Source organism: Tenrec ecaudatus, unplaced genomic scaffold, assembly GCF_050624435.1.
Source record: "Tenrec ecaudatus isolate mTenEca1 unplaced genomic scaffold, mTenEca1.hap1 Scaffold_85, whole genome shotgun sequence".
NCBI lineage: Eukaryota > Metazoa > Chordata > Mammalia > Afrosoricida > Tenrecidae > Tenrec > Tenrec ecaudatus.
Window position 1 is genome coordinate 601,779 of NW_027459694.1, and position 12,146 is coordinate 613,924.

General features: G+C 42.1%; 1 pseudogene; it reads right to left on the reverse strand.

The window, feature by feature from the left end:
• LOC142436912 (ninein-like protein) overlaps nucleotides 1-6,757 on the reverse strand; it is an 88,885-nt pseudogene extending 82,128 nt beyond the window's left edge.
• Between the last annotated feature and the right edge of the window lie 5,389 nt (nucleotides 6,758-12,146).

Sequence of the window (12,146 nt, forward strand, 5' to 3'; positions counted from 1 at the left end):
TACTGCAAGAGGAGGGAGCCCAATTGCAAATGTAGTCCCAGCATCTCTGAAGATTGCTATTTTATGTAAGTCACATTTCACTGTGGAAATGGACTTATTGGAATAGTGACACCTAACTACACTTGGGCTGATTGGGTTGCAGGGAAGTAGGGGCCAAATGGCAGCACTTAATTGACAGAGACAGGTGGATGTGGCTACTGTAATGGACAGCTGAGTCAAAGTGGGAATCAGAACAGCTTGACTGTCATGGACTCATGGTATTGTCTACTCAGGCAGGAAGTCCTTGGGAGTGAAAAACATAGGAAACCTAATGAATATTTACTTGATTTGTCTAAGCAGAAAAAAAAATCTGGGTCAAGTGAACAGCAGTGAAACTCAAATGATTAGAAGAGTCATAATTGTTCAATCATTCCCTGAGGTGAGATAGTTTACAGACCCATAACCCATTAAAAAGAGCAGGGGCTATGTTTCCCTGTGGAAGGACCCCCACTATAATGACAAAATTTTCTGTTATTTTTTTGTCAGCCTTCCTCAAATGGATCATCAGCATTTTACAAGAGTGAGTGTTCACTGTGGGAAAAGAAATAATTAGATTTTTTTAGGGATTATTGGACACTGGCTCTAACTGAGACCAATTCTAGAAGGCCTAAAACATCACTGTGACCCACCATTTGGTGTGGGGGCACATGGAGGTCAATATTGTAACGGAGTCTCTTACTTCAAGTTCATCTTCAGGTGGGCTGGTGGCTCTCCAAACCCACCCTGTAGCAAATGAACCAGTTCCAGAATCCATTTTGTGTAAGTCAGATTTACATAACTGGAATACTCAGCAGCTAGCAGAACATCCACATTGGGTCCCTGAGGTGGGGAATAAGGATAAAATGGTAGGAAAAACCAAATGCCAAGAAGACGCCATTTAAACTGTCTAGGAAAATGGTAAGCTAAAAACATTATTGTATCTTCCCCCACACTTTCACCACTTACTCATCTCTCTCCCCTTTCCTTCATTTCACCATATTTTCCACCTTCTATTAGACCTCTCCCACATCACTAGACAAAGCCAACTAAGTGTTCATATCACTGGCACTACTACTAGGATTCTGAGGAAACAGCAATCAACCACAGAAAACCCAAAACATCAAGAAAAACAAATGTAAACAAATGGAAATTGCCCAGATCCAATAGAGAATTCTGAAAAAGAGGCCCTGGAACTATAAGAAACAGGATTCCGAAGAATGATTTAGACATGTAGGGAATACTCAGGAAAACAATAGAAGAAATCTTAAATCAAAGGGAATCTAAGAATATAAACAATGAGATAACAGAATTAGGCAACACAGTAAATGACTTGAGGAATAGATTTTCCTTCTGAAAAGGAAAATCAAATCAGTGAGCTCAAAGACGATCACTCTGACTATAACTGACAAGAAAAACCACCACCAAAAAACAACAAAAGAATCAAGAGAAATAATCTATGTCTCATTAAAAACCCTGAAAAGGAAGTAACAAAAATACATACAAAGAAAATAGTTTTGACAAACTATAAAAGAAAATTTGACCAACAACACAGGAGTACATAATTATTCAAAAAGTTAAGAAAACCAAAATGAGATAGAAGCTAAAAGAAAACCACCATGAAATATCAGAGCCAAATTCTCCAATTTGAAAAAAAAGGATAGAATCCTGAGGGCAGTTACAGAAAAAAGATGGGAGGTGGGGTCAGGGGAATGTATGTCTTGAAGAAGGCGACTACATTTCTATCAATGGTTAAACTGGCTGGAGAAAAACAATGAACAATACTCGTAAAGAATCCAATGGGAGAAAATGCCCGGTATTATGTTCCTACTTGGTTTCTATTCAACTAGTTTCCATCCAGACCTTGGTGAACCAGGCTATGCGCTGTAGACTACTGGGACCTTGAACTGTGTTTTCAAGGCACACATCTGTCCTACTGCTCGAACTGTTCACACTCACCTGTAGCCGTTTTAAGGAACAGACAGACTTTCTTGGACTTAATATTTATATGACTTAGTGTGAGAAGAAGCAGATGACTGCTATCCCAAGGTTATGGAATTGGTGGTCTTTGGACTGTGGTTCAGCTCTCTTGCTCTCAGGGTGCTCTATTAATGATGCCCATTCAATGTGGCCCGGGATTACCATATATTTACTACTTAATGCCCTTCTTTTTTCTTATGAAATGTATTCATCTGATAGGGATGATTCTGCTTCTGTGAATTACTGCAAATTTTGTCTTATCACTGATCCCACTGCTTGTTTATAAATAGTGTCTTGTTATGTACATGTCATTAATTCATATTTTACAGTCTGAAGCCTATCTATACTTAAATAATTTTTCTTCAGCATTTTAAAATGCTATATAATTGGCTAAATAAAAGACATTACCTTATGCCCTAGGGGGATGATTTATAAAGTTCTCTATCATAAAATCATAATAATCTCTGAAGTTAACCAGAGACATATAAACTATAGATATATGAATGGATTTGGGGTTCGCACTTAATTGTAGCCCAATGCATCCTAGCCTGGCCCCGCTCAATGCTTGCCCTCATGAAGAGGTCACTGCTAATATGAGGGCTGTAACAGCATGTGATAAAAAAACCAGTTGGTGCCCGACTATCAGACAGAATAGTGGCTGAGGTTTTAAAAGCTCGTCTTCAAACAGGTAGCTATGTGAGTGAAGCATCAACTAAGCCCACATGAGGAAACACACCTGCCTTTATAATCCAAGGATTGTAAATAACATCCAAATCTCAGGAGAAAATAGTATCAGAGCTTGAATTCTGGACATGTGGTTTACAGAAGGCTATGGAAGACAGTGAAAGCCAAAAATCCAATTGCAGGGTCGCTTGGATGGATTAAGCCTCTGGGGAATCTTCTTGGACCAAAGTCCTGGGATATTAAGAGCCTTGTTAGAGACAGAACACTGCAAAGTTGATTAAGTCCATTGTACTTAGGTTACATTTTAATATCTTGCTATTTGATCTCCCTTTTGACTCATTTTAAAGTTGTTTCAGTTTTTAATATTTTGCTTTTTTTCCTATGAAGTTTTTCTCTGTGTTCTAATCATTGTTTTCCAGTTTGTCTTTTCAATGATTTTCTGTATGTAAAGTCCAGGCTATGTAGATTCACAGAGGTAGTAACCGGCTTGATAATTGTGTAGAGCATGGTAGGAGTGATTGGTGGCAAATTAGGAACTAACAACGAGTTCATGAGAAAATGCGCTGAAATTCATTGTGGTGATAACTGCAGAAACGTTCTTAATAGGATAGAACAATTGAATTGTATGATAGGTGAAATATGAGGGAGTACCCCCCCCCACCAACCCCAGACCAGAATTGCGCTGGGCAGAGTGGAGCTTTCATAGTACCCATGTTTCCTGCTAAGTATGCATCGAGCAACTTGCTCTGAGTTAGTGCACCCCGTGGCACTGGGAAGGTTTTCTCTGGTCACGGTGAATTTTTTCATAAAAGCAGTTTTGCTTGAAACCTTGCTTTTTGAGATGGCCAATTTAAGAAAACAGTGTGCAGTGGTGAAATTTTGTTTCCTACTCAAGGAAAAACACTGCAGAAACTGTTGTGATGTTGAAAACAGCTTACAAGGGCAGTGCTATGGGAAAAACTCAAGTGTTTTTCTCATTTCAAAAAAGGTAAAATATTGATTGATGACAAACCTCATTCTGGATGTTTGTCAACTTCCTGAATGAACGAAAACGTCAACTCATCATGCATTTGGAGTTTGCTCCACCAGGCAAGACTGTTAATCAAGCTTTCTATTTAGAGGATCCGAAAAGATTGCATAATAGTGTGTGATGAAAATGGTCTGATTTGTGGCAGACAGGGGACTGGTTCTGCCACCACGACAATGCCCCTGCTAACACAGCCATCTCAGTGTGCCAGTTTTTGGTAAAAACCAGCATGCCTCTTTTGCCCCACACACCTTATTCACCTGACCTCACTTTGTGTGACTTCTTTTTGTTTCTTTGAATGAAGAGGGAAATGAAAGAACAGAGATTTGAAGACAAAAGCAGAGATGAAGAAAAAAATTGGAGAGGTACTGTCAGCCTTCCAAACAGATGAGTTTGAAAAATGTTTCCAAGAATGGAATCACAGGTGTGACAAATGTATGAAGTGTAATGGAGAGTACTTTGACGGTGACATGGTTGTTTTGTAAAAAAAATTTAAATACATAACTTTGAAAAAAAATCCATTTTTGGTAACTCCTTGTATCTTCCAATAAAACTATTTTAAAATAATAAATATGTAAATGGGGTTAGCCCAGATTCAGTTGTACACAGGTTAAGACTTGAGTCAGTGGTCTCCTGTATTGCTTGCTGTCCTTGAGAGTTATCAGTAGCTTGTCACCTGACTTACCAAGCTTGGACTTATTCATCTCTTTAGCCACAGGCTTGATCTGCCAACCTTGAATTCATTTTCCTCTGTAGCCATAGACCTTTGTCTTTCAGCTCCTTTTGGGCCCATCAACTCCCAAAGCTATGACAGTCATGATAACCCTGCACCCTAACATCAGCATCATGGGCCTAGAACTTGCTCAACTTGGAATTTGCCTTCTTCTACATCTGTGTGAGCTATTTTCTTGATGAAACGCTCTCTATATAAGTATATCCGGAGAACAGGCTGTCCAGGGAGATTACCCACACTGCACTCTCCAGGAAACTATTCTTGTCACAGCAACACTTCTGACAATCCAGGTCCTGGATCTTTCAAAGTACCAAGCATGAGGTCATGGTTTTACCTTGTGCCTCAAATAACTCATTCTGAGGCTCTTTGGCACCATCAGGTTCTTCATCTGACTTGAAACTCTGTGGAAAAATGGAAAGGATACATAAATCCCTTGGAGAATATCAAAAGCAGTTGCAGAACACCAAACAAACATGTAGCACTGGAAAGCTCTTTTGTGTAACTGAAGTGGACATGCTATCTGTACACCAGCAGCACGTGGATCATAAATTCCTTATTGAAAATGAGAATGCCAGAAGTGGCAATAGGGAGCATGTCGTACTTTGTGAAATCATACTTGGTGTTCCTACCCCCTAAGTCATCAGCACTTTAAGTGGGCACATGCAGTCAACTGTCTTGGTTACCTTACACCAAGAGAAAAGACGAGGACACCCAGAAGCATCTGATTCTGCCAAAATCTTATGGTGTATGTAGTGACCAAGTGAATACCCACATATGGAATCGGTGGAGTCCTGGTGACATAGTGCTTGAGCACAAGGCTACTAACTGGAAGTCAGTTGGTTTGAACGCACCAGCCTTGGAGACCCTTTGAAGCTGTTCTACTAAGGACGATGGGGTTGCTAAGAACCCAAGTAGGTTAAATGGTAGTGGGTTTGGGTTTGGGTTGGACCAAGACTCAGCATTCTAAGCAGGAGCAATCTTGAGGACTGAAAGCTGAGAGCAGACAACAGGAAGAGTCTACGGAAGCGATGAAAGAAAGAAGCATCGTGCTACCGATGGAGTCCAGCATGCGACAAATGGACAAGGTAGCGCCTTCAGCTCACACCCTGTCCACTGTCTCTCTGGGGTAACTGAGGTCTACAGTGCTTAGGTGTCTTGTCTACCAGAGGTCTAGGGCCGACCCTCCAATGCTCTCACACCCTTGAATTTAAATGACAAGTCAGAGCAACACCAGTAAATTCAGTCCCACTTCCCTAATGCCTTCCACTCACTGAAAAACTAAAAATACCCTTTCCATACCCAGTTTTGAGTACCAAAAAGGCCTCAAAAATCAGAAGAGCCCCGATGAAGACAGAGTCTCATTAGCCCAGGAAATGATAATTCAACCCACACCATACTTCAGATCCAAATGTAAAGAGAACAGAAAGCAAATGTCCTGGGTTTATGGTGTAGCCCAACATAGCACATGCATCCATGAAAGAAAATTTAGGATTTAAACGTGTGCTTATTTGTTTCCCCCTGCCTTACAAATGTTTAAGATTAAAATCAATTCAGGACTCCAAGTTACCTTACTAAAGATAGGTTCTTGATATGGTCTCGTCTTTCAATCTGACAGCACATAAAGGAGGAACCAGTAACATTCTGGAATCCTTGAATACAGATCTAACAAGTATGTGATTTACTTAGGACATGTGATGCATCATCATGAATATGCTTCTTGACATGGAGTACAGTGAGGACCTGGCCCTTAGCAGGTGTCTGGGATTCACTCCAGGTACTTGAAGTGAGTAACTTAATGAACTGGGAGAAGGGAGCTGAAGCTAGCCCCCAAAGCGGCAGGGGAGTAGTAAGTATTTCCTGTCTTACAGTTTCGAAGCACTACAGTACTAGCGTCAGAAAGGAGTGAGAAACAAATGAAAACATTTCTGCTGGTGCAATGTCTGAAGGAGAGCACTCTTTGTCCAGGGTCACATGGAGACAACTAGACCCAGATCTTATTTAAAATGAGATCTTATTCCCCAATGGTAACCCTAGCACCTGTCTACTTAAAATTCCAGGGAATGAGACTCTCTCTACTTACATTCTCTCACAACCATGTGAACTAAGATATTTACCTGATATTAGGCACTCAAGTTGGAGAAGGAAATTCTGACCCACCTCCACACTTTGCAGAGATGTTGCTCGGTGGAGCTGGCTGCTCAGGCTGCTCTGTCCTTGCTTATCTGCTGCATGCCTGACTTCAGTCTCCAGTGAGCACAACTCAGGCAGGGTCCGACGACCATACCACTTAGGACCACTCACATGCTTCGGTAGGACAGCTTGTGAGAGAGAGAGAAAGGAAGAGGGAAATTTGGTGAGGAGCCCTTTAAATGAGCTCTCTGAGATTTGAATGTGTCTACGTTATCATGGATGAACATTTTTACCCATCAGAAAGCATTAAAAAGAACACAAGAAGCTGCTTCTCTGTTAGGTGTGAATTGGGTCTGAAGGCTAGTAATAGTGGCTCAACTTTATGCACTGCTTGACGTTTTCAGAGTCTATTTTTGCTTTTGTTTATGCAATAAAAGGCTGAGGGGAAAAAAAACACCCCCAAACCCTCTAAACCTGAAGCCCTAACTTTTTATGCAAACAGTAGGTTCTCCAGTAGTCTAACAATCTAGGGCTCTGGAAGCTGAAGATCATCTTCCAAACCTAAATGTCCTCGGAGTACATCTTAGCCACCAACAGAGGAAGAGAGAGTGGTGCGTGGGATCTGTGGATGTGGGGCCAGGATACAGGCAGGCAGGTACCTCTGAAATTCAGAGCATGTCTGGTGAGTCTGGGACAGAAAGAGGCTTTTAACAGCTCTCTGCTTCCTTTTGAAATCCTTTCTTCTCTATATCTACAAAGAGTAGCTGGGACCTCTCAGCCAGAGAAGAAATTGATGCTGAATTCTCATGAAAATTGAAAGTGGAAGCTAGGAAAAAGAAATGGGGACTGGGGTGGCATGGAAGCCTGATCGAACAGGCCATGGCTTCAGAGCAGAGCCAGTTGAAGAGAAGGCAAAGAGACTTTCATGAGGTAGGGACGGGGCAACAAAACCAGATGCATATTACGGTGCACATGTGTCTTTTGTCTCCCTACACAGAAGTCTTGCTTCATAGGGTCATGCGCCACCTCACTTGTTTTCTGCGGACATTGACCTTGGGGTTATGCAGAGCAGGAATCTGGTTAAATCTGACTGCTGGTAGAATAGTGATACCACAGCAGATAGGAGTAAGGTGTTACGTTCGAGTTCTCATGTGTGAACGTATTAGGCATGGCACTATGCTGGTGTGGTGAGTTATGAATTGGACTGCAAACAGCAGTAAGAAACACTTGCACAACTACACAGGACAAAGATGGGGCTTTCGACTCCATTCTCGGAAACCCACAGGGGCCGTTCTCCTCTGTCTTATGGGGCCGCTATGAGTTGAAATCCACTCGATGGCAGTGAGTGCGTGTGACATCCAGGGCTTCCGACAGTGTGTGTGGTGGTGATATAACCTATCATACCACAAGAGACTTTTGAAGTAAAAAGATATTGTTAATAAGCATGATTGGATGACAGGTATCAATAAGGAATGGCTTGGGAAATTCTAAGGAAATGTGACTACAGCTTATAGGAAATACCAAGCAAGAGAGAAAAGTTTCCAAGTCAGTAGCTCCCTTCAAGGAGAAGTAGACAGGAGAACCATACCTTCCGAGAGAGAGACCACGAGTAAAGCGCTGCCCAAAGGGTGCGTGATAGAACACGTCTGACTCCCTACGAAGGGCTCTAAAGTGGGTTTGTGTGAGTGGGGAAGCATCGATTTTTTCTAGTATCCAGACAGGGATCCCTTGGTGGTACAAATCATTTATGTGCGTGGCTATTTACCAAAAGGCTGGAGATTTGAGTCCACCCAGAGGAGTTTCAGAAGAAAAGTTTAGTGACTATGCAAACAGAAACCCCTGCCACCGGAGATCCTGTGGACCGCAGTCCAGTCTGACACCCGTGGGCCACCGTGACTCCCAATCCAATAGACAGCAACTGGCTCCCCCCCACAATAGTTTTATTGAGATATAATTCACTTAGCACACACTTTCATAGTTCAGTCATAGTTTAAAAGAAGAGTTGTATACACATCAGCACAATCAGTTCTGGTGCAATCTCCCCACTCCCATATTCATGATTTGCTTCCCAATTCCCCTCGACACACCTGTATCCCCTTTAACGATTACATCATTTGTTGTCTCTATACATCTGCCCCTTCTGGGCTTCATAACTGGGACACATACTAAAAAAAAACACCCCAAGAATAAAACAGTGCACATTAAAAAGGGAAGAAAGAAAAGTCTACCGGCAATATTAAAATAAGCTAGAGCAAAAAGACTGTCATGAAACAAACAGGACTTCTTTAATTCAAGGACCCCTTCAGGGTGTGTAAGAAGAAGGGCATTGTCAGGGAGGGAAAAAGAAAGCTGGTGACAGAAAATACATTTCTCCCTGGACTCATCAAACCCACCACCGGAACAGACCATCTGCCAACATCCTGCTCCGAGAGCCCAGCCCACTGCTGCACCGCCTGCCTGTGAGAATTTCCATTTGCTCCTTCAGTGCTGGCTCCACAACATCATTCCTTCCTTTATAGTTGCTGCCAGCCAGCATTTTCCTTAGAATAGTAAGCTGTCCAGAAAAACATGCTTTTTTCACAAGCCTTTCTAATGTTCTCAGAAGAACATCCTAGGATGGAATCCATATAATCCGAACTTGACGGTGGGATAAGCATCAGAGCCTAAATTGCGAGAATCCTGTGTGTAGCAGGCAATGGGAGATAGTGGAAATCCAAGATCCACTGGTGGAACTCCGTAGGAAGTAAGCCTCCAGAGACCTCCCCTATCTAAAATTGAGGGAAGAGAGGAGAGTGGTCACTAAACAAGGTGCTTGAAGAGAGGAGATAGAAAACCAAAGGCATAAATCTGACCTCAACAGTTAAAACTTCGTTAGTAGGTTCTCCGCCCCGCCCCCAACACCCACCCCTTTTGATGCAGGCTGGACCTGATCTGATTCCCAAAATTTTCAGTTTATATTGTTTTCTTCAGTTTTTGTTTGCTCATATTAGAGTATATCTCAGAGGAGTTATTCAATGGAGGTCACCTTCTTGAAGCTGTGTTATATGCGTTTCTGTTTTTCAGTACTTGAAACCTAGGATCAATGAACCTAGAGGGAGAGCATGTAGGATAAGGAGTTTGGGGGGAGGGAGTACAGTGGTAGATATGGGGTAAAAAAGAGATGATGTCAAGGAGTCCATAGAAAAAGAATGCTTGGAAACTGATTGTGGTAACAATTGTACAATTCTACTTAATGTGATTGAAATTTGGAATGATATATGTATTAAATGCCAACTAAAAAGAAAATGAACATCCTAGGAACTTACCACCTCCAAGAAGAAGAAATACAAAAATAATATCCACACAGGCCAGGAAGAAACAAGAGTAGCAAATGAGTGATCAAAATACAAATAAATGTGTCAGCTTCCCAGTATGTGATATTATGAGACTCAAACTCTCAGGTTTGGAAGGACCATAAGCTATTGCACCAAGTACTTTTTTTTTTTTTTGAGTCTGAGCAGTGGCTTTCCTTTTGCTACACACACGAGAATACCAAGAGTTCAGGTAATGGTGCTTTGACATTGAGACACTGGTTTGCTTTCTTTTTGTTGTTGTTGTTCAGAACACAACTGGACTTTTATTTGACACAGAACATAATACAGTTGCATGAGCACAACAAACTGAAAAGCCAAAGGAACAAAGACGTGGTTCTAGCAAGTCTTTTAATGAATAATAAAACATTTAAGCTTGATAGAAGAATTCATTTTTTCTAATGCCCATATGTGGCAGTTACATAACTTCCTGTCAACTTGCGAAGAGATGGAGTCTATACTGTCAACCAGGTCACAGCCTGATGACCTCATTCAGAGGCCCGAAGGAAATAAATAGTGCACTGGAGGCCAGACACATTCTTTCTGCTTCATCTTACTGCTGACAAGCCACATGGAGCTACACTGAAGGAGACAGAGCCCCAGAGCTGGAGGAGGCACGTGGAGCCCATGCCAGCGCTTAATGCTTCCACCACTATTGGATCCACAAGACTTACCGCCACTGGCCTGTGATCTCCCATTATTCAGCATCATTGCATGGCTGTGTGAATCTAAAGAGGAATTTATGGGCTAGTATTGACGTATGGGGTAACATTGGACTTATGAACTTGATCTGGACTGGGCTGGGATGTTTTCTTAATGTACAATTGCTCTTTGATATAAAGTTCTCTCTTACACACATATGAGTCTCCTTGGATGTGTTTCTCTAGTCTACCCAGACTAACACATCATACTTTTGGAATTCCCACTCTGTTGTTCAATGGACACACCTGCCATGTTTTGAGTCAGAGAGAGAGGCAGTGGAAATAAAAAGCATGCTTAGACTCCCAGATAACAGTACACTCTTCTGACGTGGCAAATGCCTGGTTATCTTGTCATTCTCTAAAGAGATCCATCATGTGGTTCCTACAGATGGCACAGTTATCAATCACAATATCCCAGACCCAGAGGGCTACTGCATTCCACTTTTTTACTTCGAAGCGGTTCTTGCTCGCACCACCGGTGGTGCTGCTCAGGTATCCACATCCATCACTGCTGCCATTTTGGAAACGCACTGTCTACTGGCTTGGTTTGACAGGAAAAGATTTACCAAGGGTAATGATAAAAATATATTGACATTATGTATTTAATAATGGTCTTTAATGGAAAGAGAAAAAGGCAGGGGATCAGGGTTGTTCTTAAAAATTCAGGACATCTGGGCACTTAATGAAAGTAATTAACTCCAAGAGAGAAGTAAAATAATGTTGACCCGACAGGACTCATTCAGCTAGAGCTCCTGCTGCCAGACCAGAAAATTGGGAGGTAAGGTGAAGGAAATGGGCAGGTGGAATCCTGAAACTAAAACCAGGGCACTAGGGTCTCTCCTAAACCCCCTTTTTTGCATGTGATTTCCACTCACAAAGCAAACCAAGGATGCTTTAAAGTGCTCTAGCTTTGGCGAGCCCACGGGTACCAGCTGCGCCCTTGCTGGGAGCAGTGATTTCTCCAGGGCTGAGTCCTAAAGGGGACAGAATCCCAAACACGAGAACCCCATGCAGGAGCGGCAATGGCAGGTAGCCAGAATTTAAAGTAGAAGAAAAAACAGGTATTTACCCCAGGTAGATAGATTGTGGTGTGGAAGAAAATAGGCAGATAGTCGGAGTCCAGGGAGCAAATTTAGTTCCAATTGGCAGAGAAGGAAACATCCCCCCTGATAAGCTGGATCTCCCCGTCTGGGGGTCAGCCTGACAGCCCCCAAATCGGAGTACATCACAAGCATAATAATAACAAAAGAGTCAAATATATATTTTTGGTTTAAAACTCAAACCCAAGTCTGGTTGCTCAGCTCCAAGGAGCACATGGGCAGTGGGGGATTGGGGGGCTTAACATAAATCAGCATAAGAAGAAACCTAGCTAAGGAATGCCAGAACTCAGCTAAGAGCTGGGTGGCTTTTTGCATATCAAAGACATGCTGTAGCAAGTGTCAGCTTCAAACAGCACATAAGTACAGCCCAGAGACTTTGGGAGACAATTCAATTTGATTTTATTCTAGCTGGCCAGGGTAATAAAA